Source organism: Monodelphis domestica, chromosome 2 (assembly GCF_027887165.1).
Source record: "Monodelphis domestica isolate mMonDom1 chromosome 2, mMonDom1.pri, whole genome shotgun sequence".
Taxonomy (NCBI): domain Eukaryota; kingdom Metazoa; phylum Chordata; class Mammalia; order Didelphimorphia; family Didelphidae; genus Monodelphis; species Monodelphis domestica.
Window position 1 is genome coordinate 525,404,723 of NC_077228.1, and position 15,056 is coordinate 525,419,778.

Here is a 15,056-nt window from a genome sequence, read left to right on the forward strand (position 1 = left end):
TTGAGGTTTGGGGGAACAGTGATACCTCGACTTTGTAGGGACTTTTTGGCTCAGTGCACTGGTCAAAAACTATTTCTGATCCTCCACAGAAACTAAGAGACCTTCCCAGAATTAAAGACAGGGACAAATGTGCCAAACATACTCTAGATGATTTTCTGTGGAAGGAAGAAAGGCTGTGTCAAAATTTAAGATGAGACACAGATTTATTTTTTTCTGTAACTGTAAATTGTAACTCTGTTTTTCTCTGAGATTTCCAGTGACAAAGCTCAGAAGTCAGTCCTCAGGTACCCTACTCCAACTTAGCCATAGGTAATTGCTTGTGCATGAAGCTAGAATATATATTCTGAACTTCACTTTGTGCCTCTTCCCTTGAGTATAGGTGAGTGGGTTTGCCATTTTCTTCTTCTGTTTGTTTTACAGATAAGGAAATTTATCATAGGAGTCAAATAGGGTGATATTACTTGACTAGGGTCACACAACTAATACGTGCTTGAGGCTAGATTTGAACTCTGGAAGGTGAATTTAATAGCAGTGGCTATATCTATGGCATCCTCCATCCCTGGAACAGAAAGATGGGACCAAGTGATTTTGGTAATGGCCTTGGCCCTGAAAATAGCTGCATAGGAGAGCGTAAGGACCTCTTAACTACCTTACTGCAGATGACATAGACTTATGACAGTTACTGGTAACTCTGTTAGTCCCAGAATCATTTTATTTTATTTTATTTTTTACATTTTTTAATTGAAAATTTTTATTTCACTAATTAATTTAGAATATTTTCCATGGTTACATAATTCATGTTCTTTCCCTCCCCCCCCCCGTGAGATTTAAAAATGGTTGAGGTCTTAAACTGTAGTGATTAAAATAGTGGAAGATATAAATTGTGATAGATATAAGAGAGGGTGAGTAAATTTGACCTCAGAAATATGTTTCACTACAGTGTCTTGGGTTTTAAAAACAAATATAAGGTGGCTGCCAGGGAAATATTCCCAATTATTCAAATACCCAAGTCAATTGGGTTTTATAGAGATTTTAATTAACAATACAATGAGTAATCAAAGAAAGAGAAAGAGAGTAAGAAAGGAATAAATATGAAGGGCCTCAAGCCAATATGGCCTAGACCTGAGTCTTAAAAGAGAAATCAGTCAGGTTTTTTTAACACTCACCACAAGGTCTGATTAACAAGGATACTAGTGACACCAGGCCAGTGTCCTTCCTCAAAGAGTCTTCCAGCCAGAGATTGTTTCAAAGGGCCTCTCTCTCAAGAGCCTCCAGAGCTCCTACCCCAGAGGGACAGAGCCCCTCAGAGGAGCTCCTCAAGGAGCTCTCCTTCAGAATGAGAGTCAGAAATCCAGATTCCTTGAATGAGATCCAAGCTCTTATTTTTAAGGGCAAAATTTCCTCTGTCACCTCCCCTAAGTCCTTACATCTACCAATCACTGTAGATGTTTCTAAAGGACCTCCCATTTTGAATTCACAGCTGAGTAGTTTTAATCTCTTTAGTAAGTCAGAAAAAAATGCTGCTGTGTCGACAAATTTCATTAAGAAAAATACCTCTGAATAAGTTATCACCCTTTTAGGTTTAAGTAGTTTACAAGTTTCCCCACCTTTATAGGTACTTAGTATCCCATTGTATAAATTCTAAAACAGTCATGACTCAAAGAACTTCCTGTCCCTTCCATAAGCATGGATCAAAGTACTTTCATTGTTTAGCAATGAGTTTTCTCCCCTAAAGCAGTCTTAAGTATGGGTGGAGTAGAGGTCCTCCCATTTCTGATCCTGGCGAGTTCTCACATCAAAATGGGAAATGTTTCTCAGTAGGGAATTTGTTCCAATTAAGAATTTCCCTGATGGGGAAATTTTTAACATTCACAAGTCTGAGAGATTTTAAGGTTCACACCCCCCATAGCCAATGTGCAATTCCACTGGGTTTTACATGTGTCACTGATCAAGACCTATTTCCATATTATTGATATTTGCACTGGGGTTATCACTTAGAGTCTACATCCCCAATCATATTCCCATCGACCCATGTGATCAAGAAGCTGTTTTTTCTTCTGTGTTTCTACTCCCACAGTTCTTTCTCTGAATGTGGGTAGTGTTCTTTCTCATAAGTACCTCAGAACTGTCCTGGATCATTGCATTGCTGCTAGTAGAGAAGTCCATTACATTCAATTGTACCACACACAGTGTATCCGTCTCTCTGTGTAATGTTCTCCTGGTTCTGTTCCTCTCACTCTACATCAATTCCTGGAGGTCTTTCCAATTCACATGGAATTTCTCCAATTCAATATTCCTTTCAGCACAAAAGTATTCCATCACCAACATATACCACAGTTTGTTAAGCTATTCCCCAACTGAAGGGCATCCCCTCATTTTCCAATGTTTTTTTTTTTTGCCACCACAAAGAGAGTGGCTACCAGCATCATTTTAACTCAGGTCCTAATATTCCTGACTTTGCCCAGGTCCTCTGCTTTCCATCAAAGTAAACACAATGAAATGCAAATCTAGGGTATTTTCCTTCATAAAACCCAGATCTTCAACATCTGGGTCTCAATCCTTTGGAAGGGCAAAGGGAGTTCTGAGCTTCTTATGATATATATTTCTATTGCCTCATGGGTGTATTATCATCCTTCTTCTCTTTTTTGCTTTCTTCCTCTTTTGTTTTTCCTTTTCTTCCTCTAATGTTGTCTGTGACTATAACAATTCTAATCCAGTAATAGTTCTAACGTCAGTGTAGTGGTATAAAATCCTCTAGAAGATGGATAGACCTTACCAAGAAGAAGTGATGTATCATAGGAGAAGCATAGATTCCTCTCCCCCTAATTCACACAGGAGTGATGCTGGACCTAGAGAAACTGTTGTTGGGTCTTACGTGACACAGAGAACTATGGTTCAAGCCAGTGAGAGAGCTTTCTGGTGGCCTTAAGTACAAAAAAAACACCTGTGATGATGATCTGAAATAGAAAATGGGACCACTAAGTCATATAGGATTCCTATGGGCTACAAATGGACTAAGTTTTAAATATTAATGTCATCTATTTTTATTTATTTTGTTAAATATTTCCAAGTTACTTTTTTTACCTGGTTCATGCTATATCTAAGAATATTTCAGGCTGTGTGTTTGACCCCTCAGGTCTACAGGTTTCTCATTTTGTTTGAATCCTTTACCTGAACCACTTGGATACCCTGAATCAGACTGGGCATATAACATAACCAATAGTTAGGTGGTATAGGGGATAGAGCACCAAGCCTAGAGCCAGAGAGACTTAAGTTCAAATGTGGCTTCCTATATTTACTAGCTAGGTGACCTTGGGCAAGTCATTTTGCCTCATTTATAAAATGAGCTGGAGAAGGAAATGGCAAACTACTCCAGTACCTTTCCCAAGGAAACTCCAAATGGAGTCATGAAGAGTGAGCCAGGACTAAACAACAACTAAACTATAATGACATTACACCCGTGTTTTCCAACTGAGCAAAGAATGGCTGACCAAATTATGGATTTACAAATATATTGAGAAGAGAAAGAATAGACACATAGTTTTGTAGAATATGAATGGAGGGGACAGTACAGCACTCAGAGAGGGATGGAGACAATTAGAAAATGGATGAAGGTATGGTGAGTGGCTCAGTGACCCAGCTGTGTTTTGAACAGTCTAGGAATGATTATTACTGCAAGAGGAGCAGGTGTTTTCCATTGTTCTGCTCCGAGATAGAATTCTTCTAGATAAAATATATTCCTCCATAGTTTATTCATGCTATCAATATCCTACTCACAGGCTTTTGGAGTAATGGCATTTCTCTAGTAGCACATACACACAAAAGGAGATGAACCCAGGTCTTGTTTTTATAGTTACAAGACATGATGCTTTGCAAGGGCGAGAGGGGAGAGATATATTTGGAAATGAACATAGTTCTAAAAACAAAAGAGAGCAGCAAAATAATATATGCACATATTAAAAGCAATGGCTGTGAGTCTCAGAGAAGCATAGGCAAAAGAAAAACTTTTTTTTAAAAAACAAGAAGAGCTTTTCAAAAGCAACTTTCTTGGGAGGTAGCATGCTGTCCTCACAGGAGGTCCTCCAGTAAAGTCTGTATAACCACATTTCAGGTTTCTTGTAGAGGGAGTTCTGGTTTAGCTTTGAGTTGTATTGGGTGGCTTCTGAAGGTTCTTTCAAGTCTGAGATTCCCTGATTCTGTGATCTGATCTGTTTCTGAATGCTGAAATCATTTCAGAAAATCCCAATGTATTGCCTACTTTCTCTTCCCCCAGGTTTCCTGGAAGAGTGACATCTCTAATGTCTTTTAGCTGACAGTCTCTCAACATAGAGCCCTGCCAGCTCCCTTGTAGTAAAGCCTGAAGTGACAAATGGGTGATAAAACTGCCCCATCCTCTCTTACCACCCATGGGGTTTTCAGGAGAGAAGGACAGAGGAGGATAAGAAACCCACCATGGTTCATAGTCCCTCTCAGAGAGGAGGTAAGTCACCCCTGCCTAGATTATCATCATAAATTAAGGGATCAAAGCTGACAGTTTTATGGGATGTCACAATGCATCCCAGAGTTAATTTCACCTCCTGGTATGCTCTTTATCATGGAAGATGCCATTAATCACACATGATTAAATTACAAACTGTATAATAGAGAAACAAGAGTGGGGGGAGACAGACAGAGAGAAGAGAAGGGAAGGGAAGGAAAGAGAAGGGAAAGAAAAAGGAGGGGAGGGGAGGGAAGGGGATGGGAGGGGAGAGGAAGGGAGAGGAAAGAAGAGAAGAGAAGAGAAGAGAAGAGAAGAGAAGAGAAGAGAAGAGAAGAGAAGAGAAGAGAAGAGAAGAGAAGAGAAGAGAAGAGAAGAGAAGAGAAGAGAAGAGAAGAGAAGAGAAGAGAAGAGAAGAGAAGAGAAGAGAAGAGAAGAGAAGAGAAAAGAAAGGAGGGAGAGGGAAAGAGGGGGATTGAAAGGAAGGAAGTGAGGGGGATGAAGGCGGGGAGGAAAAAAGGAGAGGCAGGGAAGAGAGAGACACACACACAGACACACACAGAGGGTTGTCAGCTTAATTATGTAGTGTAATGAATAGATAATTGGACTTAGTGTCAGGAACACGCAAGGTTCAAATCTCACCTGAGATTTTTATTAATTGGATGATCCTGAATAGAACACTATCTGTCGGATTTCAGTTTCATCATCTGTAGAAATCAGGATGGCCATTCCTACCTCACACCCTCATTGTGAGAATCAAATAAGATAATGAATGTTAAAAGCTTTGAAAACCTTAAAATTTTATCTTTTATTTTTATACAATCTAATATAAGCATATTCTTCCTACTCCCAGAGAACCAGCTCTTCTAATAAAATATAAACGAATTCAGTAAAACTAATCAATGTTTCCAAAAAGTGTAACATGATCTACCATGTTCTAAAAGGAAGTAGGTGAGAGGTTCTTCTCATATCTCTTCTTTGAAGCCAGCTTTGTCATTAAAATTTTGTAGTATTCAGGTTTGATAGCTTTGATGTTGTCCTTGTTTATGTTATTTTTCTGGTTCTGCTTACCTCCTTTTGCATCTGTTCACGTAATTCTTCTCATACTTCTGTGAATTCATTGTATTTATCACTTATTAAAGCCCAGTGACATTGCAGCACATTCCCTTTCCAGTCTCTTTTACCTTTCATTCCTCAGCTGATAGACACCTGCTTTGTGTCAAGGTCTTAGCTACCATGAAACAGGTATGCAAATACAAATGCAGAGTTATAAGCAGGACCTTTCTTTTAGTATTGAACATCTTGGAGTATTTTCCAGAGCAAGTGGATTCTCTAGATCAACCTGTATGAACATTTTGATCATTCTCTTTGCATAATTCCAAAATGCCTTGTTGTACTGATTCATGACTGCACCAACAACCACAATGACATGTTCTTTTCATAATCTCTTCATCATCAACTATCTCAAACTCTGATCATGTTTGTCAATTTCCAAGTTGTGAAGCAAAAGCATTAGTCGTGTTATTTTTTCAATTTCATTTCTCTAATTATTATTAAATTGTAGGATTATTTCTTGTGATTTTTTAATTTGAAACCTTTCTTTGGTACATTGTGTACATATTTTTAACTAAAGGGAATGGCTTTGGGGCTTGCATTTCTCTTATCTATATATCATTGATGTCAGACTCTTTATTGAGATGTTTAATGTAAAATCTCAGTGGAATAGTCCCTTTTTATCTTAATTGAATAAATTTTGTTCATGCAAAATCATTTCAAATTCATACAATGGAAAAAATCTATTTTATCTTGTACAATCCACTGTTTTCCTTATTTAAATAAGAAATGATCTACCCATGCCTTTAAAAAGTATGTACTCTGCTTCTCTTGCTATTCAAGTGGCAGGAGCTCTAATACTAAGATCATGTATTCATTATGAATACATTTTGGTATATTGTATATAATGCTGCTCTATGTACTAAATTTCTGCCAGACTATTTTCAAGTTAGTATCAGTTCTTATCAAATGAAGGACTTTTTCCTAGGTAATTTATGTTTTCAGGCTTTCAAACATTGGATTATTGAGTTAAATTATTTATGATTTTCTTGTGGCTTCCAATGGTCAACTTTTCTGTTTTTTAACTAGTAGCAAACATTTTTGATGATTATTTCTTCATAACATGATTTGAATTCATAAAATACTAGTCTCTTTTTATTCCCATCTTTTCTTTATTTTCTTTATTATCCTAGATTATTCCTCCAAATTAATTTTGTCATTATTTTGTCTAGTTGTTTTATAGAGCAATAAATCTATCATTTATCATTGGTAGTATTTCCTGCCTCTGAGTGCTGAATCTCTCTAGTTGTTTAATTTTATATTTATTTCTTGAAGGATAGTGCTATAATTTTATTTGTACATGTACCAAATTTTCTTTGGTGACTTGATTCCCATATATATATATATATTTACTTTTGGTAGTAATTTTCAATAGTACTTCCTTTTCCTTTTTTCCTGCTGGATTTTATTATTGGTATAAAAAATGCCATTCATCTTTGTGAGTTTGTTTTCTGTTCTAAAAATTCACTAAAGTTTTTTTTATTGTCTTGATTTTTTAGCAGATTCCCTAAAAATGTTTAAGAAAACCATCACATCCTTATCAAACATTGATTATTTTGTTTCACCTTTATCGATCTTCATGCCATTATTTTTCTCTTATTTTATTTTTATTGTTTATATTTCTAGAATTATTTCAAGTTTAACAGTGTGGAAATTGGGCATCCTTGCTTTATTCTTGACTTTATTTTGAAAGATTCCATTGTTTCCACATTGTATATTTGCATATGTAGAATAGCTTTTGGTTTTAAATTGACACTTTTTATTGTATTAAAATTTATTCTACTCTTGCACTTTTTAGGATTTTTGAGCATGAATGAGTATTCCACTTAATCATATGTATATATAAATAATCATATGGTTTTGGATGATTTTGTTTTCAATATTGTCAGTTATGTCAACTAATTTCCTATCCTTTGAAGCATACTCACATCACTGTCTTAAATGTAATAGATCACAATTAATTATTTATTGCCTAAATTACTATAACCTTTTGACTAGGATATAATTTAATTTTTTCAAAGATTTATTAATGATGTGGAGATATTACTCTGTCTCTGCTTTATTTTTGGCTGGTTCATATATCAGGACTGTACAAAGTGTTTCAGTTTAATAGCTTAAAACTTCACAAAGTCATTTGGAATAGTCAAGCATTTGTTCATAAAATGAGTTTGGTATAATGCTTTCTATCTCAATTCTAAAAAAATTAATTAGTATACTATATATGTTAATTAGTTTTTTTAAGTTTAATAGAATTTTTCTGTAATCCAATCTGGCCTTTCCCCCTCAACCAGCTCCTTAATTTTGGTAGCCATACTTATCATTATTATTTTTGAGACAATATAGCTTAGTGGAAAGAGAATTATAGAATCTGAGAACAGGAAGGCAGCCTCATTCTTTGCTTCAAAATCTCTATTCAGAAGAACCAACTAGATAAGCTTCTACTAGCCAAGATGGTAGAATAAGAAACACTTAGAGCCCACCAACCACCCTCCAAATAACCACAAAAGAACAAAAATGCTTCCAAATGAATCCTGGAGCAGTAGGACCAAAAAAAGAATGTGTGACAAGTTCAGAACAACAAAGAGAGAACAACAAATCAAGGAGGACACACATAAACTGGGGTATGAGGAGAGAGTGATAAACAATCCTTGGCAGAGCTCAGATATAATTTAGAGCAAACACCAGGGGAAATAGCATAGCCAGCTCAGTGTAGCCTCAGCAGGGTAAAAGCAGAAACCAATGTAATACAGAACAGGTGGCATTGGGAGTAAATTGGCCCCATCATATTTCAACCAGTATAGAGGCCAGCTATGACTATTGGGCATCAGTTGGAGGAACTCAACCCAACATGGTGCTGCCTCAATGAGATTGTGAACCAGTTCAATCCAGTTAAACTAAATAACTAAACTTCCACACAACAGGACAACATGGCGACCTCTGTGGAGAGCTCAGACTGGAACCAAAACAGCTGAACTGACCCCAGGCACAGTACAAGGTCAAGACAGTATTCCTTCCACCCCAGGAACGGAACTAAGCATCAGTATACAGACAAAATCAAGGGAAAATAACCCCAAACATGAGCAAAAGACAAAAGATCAACACTAAAAAAATACTTCAGAAACAAATATGACCAAAAACAAACTCAGAGGAGGACAGCAATACAAAATTGCAAAATGATATAAAAATGAAAATATGCAAAGCCTCAAAGAAAAATTTGAAAGGATGTAAAGCCCAAAATAAACTCTTTTCAAGACCTCCAGAAAAAGAATTATAAAACAAATAATAAAAGGCTTAAGAGACTTAGAAGAAATATTAGAAAAGAAAATGAGCACCAAAAAAAAACCAGCTTAGAATAAAAACTTACTGAATAAGAGTCCCAAAAAAGGAAATATTATACCACACACATGAGAAAATAACTCCCTAAGAAAGAATTACAAAACCTCAAGAAAAAAATGGCTTCCTAAAAACTAGAATTGGACAAAATGAAGCTCATGATTTCATAAGACAGAAGGAAACAATAAAGCAAATTCAAAAGAATGAAAAAATAGGAGAAATTTTGAAATGTCTCACTGGATAAAAAACTGACCTGGAAAATGGATCCATGAGAGATAATCTAAGAAATACTGGATTGCCTGAGAGCCATGATCAAACACGTTTCAAGAAATTATTAGGGAAAACCAGCCTAATGTTATTGAACAAAAGGGAAAAATGAAAATTAAAAGAATCTATTGATCACCTCCTAAAAGAAATCTCAACTTTAAAATTTTCAGAACGATTATAATCAAATTCCAGAATTCTTAAACCAAAGAGAAAATATTATATGAAGTCAGAAGAAAAAACAAAAAAATCTTCAAATGTTGTGGAACTGCAATCAGGATTAAACAGGACCTGGCAGCTTCTACATTTAAGGATTAGAAGGCATGGAATATGATAAAGGATCTGGAACTAAAATCACCTACCCTTTAAAACTGAGCAGAGTACTCCAGTGGAAGAAATGGACATTTAATGAAATAAGGGACTCCCAGAAAGAGCTTCCTTGGGGAAAATATCTCCATAACCCTTAATCCTCTCACCTCTGAAATTAAAGACTCGTAGGAGAATTTTATCAATTTTAATATTGATTCCAATTTTGTAAAAGGTCATGATTGTGTCTGGGGGCACAAAGAAAGGCAAAACAGTCCCTGTCTTCAGGGTGCTTACATTCTCATGGGTGCAACAAAACAATGATATATGAAGAAGATGTATGAGATAGTTTGAAGATAAACTCTGAGAAAAGATGTCCACATTAAGGAGAACCAGAAGGGCTACTTGCAGAAAGTAAGATTATAGCTGCGGCTTGAAGGAAGTCAATGAAAGAAAGAGACTTTCAGGCATAGGGGACAGTCAGTGAACAAGATCAGAGGACTGATCGAGCATGGAGGCCAGTATTACTGGATTATAGAATACATGGAGGGGAGTTAGAAGAAAAAAGTTTGGAAAAGGTTGAAATGATGTTAAAACTCAAAAGATTTCTTTATTTGTTTGATCCTGGAAGGAATAGGGATCCACTGAAGATTTCTAAATAGGAAAGCGACATGGAAAATATCACTTTAGGGGGAAAGCACTTTAGGGAGATCACTTTGTCAGAGGAATGGAGGATGGACTCCAGTGGGGAACAGCTATTGTCATAGTCTAGATGAGAGGTAACCAGGACCTGAATCAATAGTAGGTATATCAAAGGAAAAAAGAGGGCATATATGAGAAACATTATGATGGTAAAATAGAAGGGATTTGGTGCCAGATTGGATAAGAAAGGTGAGAGAAAAGGGACAATCAAAGGTAATGCCTAGGTTGTAAGCCTGGTTGATTGGAAAGATGATAAAATGATTAAAGGGAATTAGGAAGAAAGAAAGGTTTGGGGACAAAGATCATGATTTTGGCTTTGGGCATGTCATGTTTAATATGACTCCAAGACTGGCTCTCTCTTCAGTATGACATACTGACAAATAGATATTATCAAAATTAATTAAATACATCAGAATTTTCTCGGGTGAGTATGACAAAAATAATATTTTCCTAGCTTTGCAGAATCAGAAAGTCAGAGCTTAAAGAAATCTTAGAATGCTCCTTGAGCAGTACTGTTTTTCATTTCTTATATCTTGATACTCTTACCCTAGCACAGTACCTGGAAGTAGGCACCAAATAAATGTATATTTGTTTGATTTTAGAATCTCCTTGACAAATCTCCAATTTCCTTCTACCCTTCTCCCTCTTGGAATCCCTTGCTTCTTTTCTGGCTAAGCTTAAGTGTTACCTCCTTCAATACCATGGTTATCTTTTCCTTTCACTATGTATAAATCAAATATATGTATATGTGTGTTTATATCTACATATGTATAAATACACACAAGTGTACATATCTATGTGTATAAACACATGTATTTGTGAAGATTAAATTTAACTCTCCTGATTGTGATAATGAAATTAATTAATTCTCCCCTGATTGTGAAGATTAAATTGTAACCCCTACCTATTTTTAGAATTAATCACCAAAAGTGTAAATACCCTACTTAAAAGCTGAGGGGACGGGGGGAGGCAGCTGGGTAACTCAGTGGATTGAGAGCCAGGCCTAGAGACGGGAGGTCCTAGGTTCAAATCTGGCCTCAGACACTTCCCAGCTGTGTGACCCTGGGCAAGTCACTTGACCCCCATTGCCTAGCCCTTACCACTCTTCTGCCTTGGAGCCAATACACAGTATTGACTCCAATACGGAAGGTAAGGGTTTAAAAAAAAAGCTGAGTGGGGAGATCTGCCCATTTTTAGATTTAATCACCAAAGGTGTAACACTTGAGTCAGGGAGTCTGTGACCTACGTGTGCAATAGTGGGTGACGAATCAGAATTAAGCTGACTGACCCTGGGCAATTCTAAAGCAAAGCTTCAAATATGATTGGTAGACATAAAAGTAGGGGAAGACACAGGAAGTGAAGCAAAGAAAATGTCTTTAAAAGGGAGTTACAACTTCCTGTGGAGGGAGAATCATCTGAGATTCATATGAGAATCGTTTGAGATCTTCAGTTGAAGAAGAATTTGCTGACTGTACCTGAGACCCTGTTCCTAGTGAGGCTGTTCTTAAATCTCTTCCTTTTGGACTGACACATGGTGAGTGAAAAGGCTGACTCCTTTCCTGGATATTTTCTAAAGTAACTAACCTCAGGAGAAACCTACCTCTTAAGAGAGTTTTCCCCTGGTCCTTGACTTTGCTGAGGTCGGATGAAACTAACTCTCCCTGCCTGGGTTGAGTCAGAGGCCAGGAATGAATTACTTAGTACTTAGGCTAGATATCTTACCCTATCCTATTTCTGATTTCCTACTTCATTCTTTCTATATTTTGTAAATAAGTTGTAAATAAATCTCTTTGGAATAAATTGAATTCCTGGTGACCCTATATTTAAATATAATCCAGCCCAACCTTTTTATATAAATAAACCCATTTTCCCCTTACATTTTATATATACACATATGTGTGTTTACATCCTATGCATATGTATTCCTTCATTAAAATATGAACTTTGTGAGTTTAGTTTTGTGTTTGTGTACTAGTGCCTAGAACCTGGTAGGTGCTTAATAAGTGGCATTAAGGATGGTCTTTGGAGTCAGAGGTCTTGAGTTCAAATTCTACCTCTGATACCATGAGAATTTGGGACAGTTTTTCAAATGTTTGTGCCTCCATTTCAGTGTTCCTATCAGTAAAATGAGAGAGTTGAGCAAGATATTCTCCAACATCCTTTCTAAATCTAAATTCACATTCTTTTGATTAGTAACAGATAGAGAAACCAAAGTCCAGAGACAAATTAAAGATTGTGTAGTCACTTAATGGCACAGCTGAAAGCAATGCATTTCCCACTGTATATAGCAACTATCAAAAAACATAGAGAAGAGTACTTTCCACAGAGTAGTCAGAGACCAAAACATGAGGGATTGTGTCTGAGCCCTTTAAGCTCATCACATTATTTCCTTAGTAGAAGGTCTACATTGGGGAAGTCCTTGCTTTGAGAGCTGTTCATCCTTCATGTTTAAAAATTTTTATTTTATTCAAATAAACAAATTGATACATAAGTTTTCCAAAGTTACATGATTCAAGTTGCCTTTCTCTCTTCTTACCTCTACATCCTGGAGTTGAAAAGCAATTTAATCTGGGTTATACATGTATTATCACTCAAAACATATTTCAGTATTATTCATTTCTGTAAATAATCTTATAATATCAAAACCGCAAATCATATGCCCAAATAAAAAAGTGATAAATGCTATGTTTTCATCTGCATTTCTACTCCAATTGTCCTTTCACTGGAGGTAGATGGCATTCTTTTTCATAAGTCCCTCAGAATTGTCCGGGATCATTGTATTGCTGCTAATAGCTAAGTTTATACCATTTGATCATTCTACAATATTTTGGTTACTGTGTGTAACATTCCCCTGGTTCTGCTTATTTTACTCTGCATCATTTCATGTAGGTCTTTCTAGTTTGTTCTGAAATCATTCCAATCATCATTCTTCATAACATAATAGTATTCCATCGCCATCCTATACCACTTATTTTTAGCTATTCCCTAATTGAGGGATATCCCTTTAGTTTCTAATTTTTTAATACCACAAAAAAGACCAGTTATAATTTTTAAACCCTTACCTTCTGTCTTGGAATCAATACTGTATTTTGGTTCCAAGGAAGCAGAGAGTTATGGTCTAGACAATGGGGGTTAGGGGAATTTCCCAGGGTCACACAGTTAGTTTCTGAGAACAGATTTGAATCTAGGTCCTCCCAATCTCTAGGCCTAACTCTCATTGGGCTGAACCACCTAGCTGCCCCCTAATAAATATTTTTGTACAAATAGGTCCTTTCTCATTTTTTTATATCTATGGGATAAAGACCCAGTAGTGATATTGTTATGTCAAATTGACTTCCAGAATGGTTGGAGCAATTTACAACTCCACCAGCAATGCATTAGTGCCCCAATTTTGTCATATTCTCTTCAATATTTATTATTTTCCTTTACTGTCATATTGGCCAATCTGCTAGGTATAAAGTGGTACCTCAGAGCTTTTTTAATTTGCATTTCTCTAATCAAGAGGGATTTAGAACATTTAATATGATTATTGATAGCTTTGATGTCTTCATCTGAAAACTGACTATTCATATCCTTTAATCATTTATCAATTGGAGAATGCCTTAGATTCTTATAGATTTGACTTAGTTCTTTATATATTTGAGTAATTAGACCTTTACCAAAGAAATTTGTCATAATTTTTTTTTGCGATGTTTGTTGTTTCCCTTCTAGTCTTGGGTGCATTGGTTTTGTTTGTACAAAGCCTTTTAAATTTAATATAATAAAAATTATTCATTTTACATCTTGTAAAGTTCACTATCTCTTGTTTGGTCTTAAATTCTTTTTCTTCTCCATTGACCTGACAGGTAAATTATTCTACTTTCCTCTAATTTACTTCTATTGCTCTTTATGTTTAAATCATATACCCATTTTAACCTTATCTCAATATAGAGTGTGAGATATTGATCTAAGCCTACTTTTTCCATACTGTTTTCCAATTTTCCCAGCAGTTTTTGTCAAATAGTGAGTTCTTAATTCCAAAGCTAGGATCTTTGGGCTTGTCAAACACAGGATTGCTGAGGTTATTTACCCTTAGTTTATTCAATTGAATAGAGTCACTCTTCTATTTCATAGCCAGTAACAGATTCTTTCTAATTTAATTAAATATAATTAAAAACAAAAGATTGTTTGGTGATTACTGCTTTATAGTTCAGTTTAAGACTTGGTACTGCTAGGCCACCATCTATCACATTTTTTTATTAGTTCCCTTGATATTCTTGAGCTGTTGTTCTTTTATATATATTTTTTACAAGATAAATCCTATATAATTTTATTTTTTTATTTTTTTATTTTTATTTGGTCATTTCCAAACATTATTCATTGGAAACAAAGATTATTTTCTTTTCTTCCCTCCCCTCCCTCCCACCACCTCTCCCATAGCCCCACACGCAATTCCACTGGGTATCACATGTGTTCTTGATTCAAACCCATTTCCATGTTGTTGGTATTTGCATTAGACTGTTCATTTAGAGTCTTTCCTCAGTCATATCCCCTCAACCCCTGTAGTCAAGCAGTTGCTTTTCATCGGTATTTTTACTCCCACAGTTTATTCTCTGCTTGTGGATAGTGTTTTTTAGATCCCTGCAGATTGCTCAGAATCAATGCATTGCCACTAATGGAGAAGTCCATTACGTTCGATTATACCACAGTGTATTAGTCTCTGTGTACAATGTTCTCCTGGTTCTGCTCCTCTTGCTCTGCATCACTTCCTGGAGGTTGTTCCAGTCTCCATGGAATTCCTCCACTTTATTATTCCTTTGAGCACAATAGTATTCCATCACCAACATATACCACAATTTGTTCAGCCATTCCCCAACTGAAG